We start from the raw sequence: 1,726 nt of genomic DNA on the forward strand, positions 1-1,726 counted from the left end.
GTCATTAGTTCCAACGACATAGTCTACGGACTGTGTTAGCCGCAAGGGACGGTGCCACAGTAATTTTCAATGAATGGAGTATGGTCAATATTGGATGCTTGCGTAGACGCCAAGAATTTATTCTGATTCATTTTCTTTCATGCATGTCAGTTATATCTACCCATATTACTGCTAACATCTCTTATTTGATTTCTGACTCTAGTTAGCAACGAAACTTGCTTCCATACAGTTGCATCAGAACCCGTTTCGTAATCAGAATTGATATACATTGCATTGTGATGTCAGTGGTACTAGTAGTTTCCTCATTAATCCAAATTACATTCCTTTCCTTCTTGTGGGCTGTGTTTCTTCTGTTAATACGCCTCAGGCAAATAGGCAGGAAGTACGGCTATTCGCTATAGGCTAATAGTTTTTCTCTTTAAAGAAAACAAGTACGATATTTTCATTTATGATAATAATAATGTCCGATTTAAGAGATTATTAAATAATAATAATAATAAAATGCATGATGGGAACGTCAGAGAGACACGGCTTTAAAGAATTATATATACTAGAAGATTATTTCCATGAAATTACCAGTTTTTGTGCTAGTTAATTTTAGTTTTTATATTGACAGGGTGCTTGAGCAACAAACGAATTCGATCTAGATATTCAACTTTGACCATCTTCTAACAAAAATATCTAAAGAGAGCATCTACTATATTTTATTTTGCGCAAATGTTCACCTTCTCCACGTTAATCGCCTGACATTTTGACATCTGTGGCTGAGTTTACGAATGTCTGTTAGCAGTCTCTCGTTTTGCTTACTCATATTTCAATTGGACGAGGAACTTCTTAGAAACTCTCGATCGATTACTTCGCCGAATTCAGGCTTCGTCTCTTATTTCTCATGTTTCTACTTCCCTGTTAATATAAACACCATCATGCTTAACTGCGTATGAACTTGTCAATGTCAAACAAATAAAACACGAAGCTAAGATTCACTGTATGGTCAATGGACGTCATTTCCTTTTCAGCACGTGACTGCATTACCTCTGGTTATTTCTTGTGAATACAAAAGGAGCCTGCGGCTTCTCCAGATCAGTGGTTGAAGATGTGCCGTGATTTAGTTGGACATGACATTTAGTTGGGCTGAAAGAAGGTAAGCTGGCTTTTGCTAAAGCATAAATTGAGGAATGATACGTCTTTTATTTGTGAAGTAAAAATTTAAAGAAATTATATTTTAATAAGTTAATTTCATATCGTAATAATAATAGTTAAGGGTTTCATGGGATCCATCCTCATATAATCATTTCACTATAAACTGCTGGAAACAAGGTCGCAAACTTGTATTAAATACGTAATATGTAATATTTGGTGACGCAAATATGATGTCACAAGATTGCATTGCTAACAAGAAATTACGGTATTTTAGCAGGAATTTCTATTGGTAGATGGAAATCTGCCAGCAGGTGTAGGGGAAATTATAGGACTGTTATTGACAATTCAGATTGGCTTTGTTTATAAGGTACCACCAGTACAGGGGATATCTTTTACCCATAAAATGTTGTCAGGATTGGCGCTTTTAAGAATAACTGATAGCTGCTTTGTGATATAACGTTTATAATGTAATATTTAAGCTTGGTATTAAATGTTTATCGAGTAATTTATTAAGTACTCGTAAAAGCACATTAATTTTGTTCATTCATTTAAAAGAAATGTAATACAAAATATTTTAATATCGAAG

General features: G+C 34.3%; 1 protein-coding gene across 1 annotated transcript in view; it reads left to right on the top strand.

The window, feature by feature from the left end:
- The first annotated feature begins 1,020 nt into the window (after nt 1-1,020).
- LOC150078944 (uncharacterized) overlaps nt 1,021-1,726 on the top strand; it is a 3,708-nt gene continuing 3,002 nt past the window's right edge. Inside the window, exon 1 of the mRNA XM_090382517.1 lies at nt 1,021-1,141. The gene's annotated coding sequence lies outside the window, so the exon portion shown is untranslated. The remainder of the gene's footprint in view (nt 1,142-1,726) is intronic.

The sequence above is a fragment of the Mastigoproctus giganteus genome, chromosome 10, assembly GCF_048544385.1.
Source record: "Mastigoproctus giganteus isolate SK-2022 chromosome 10, ASM4854438v1, whole genome shotgun sequence".
Taxonomy (NCBI): domain Eukaryota; kingdom Metazoa; phylum Arthropoda; class Arachnida; order Uropygi; family Thelyphonidae; genus Mastigoproctus; species Mastigoproctus giganteus.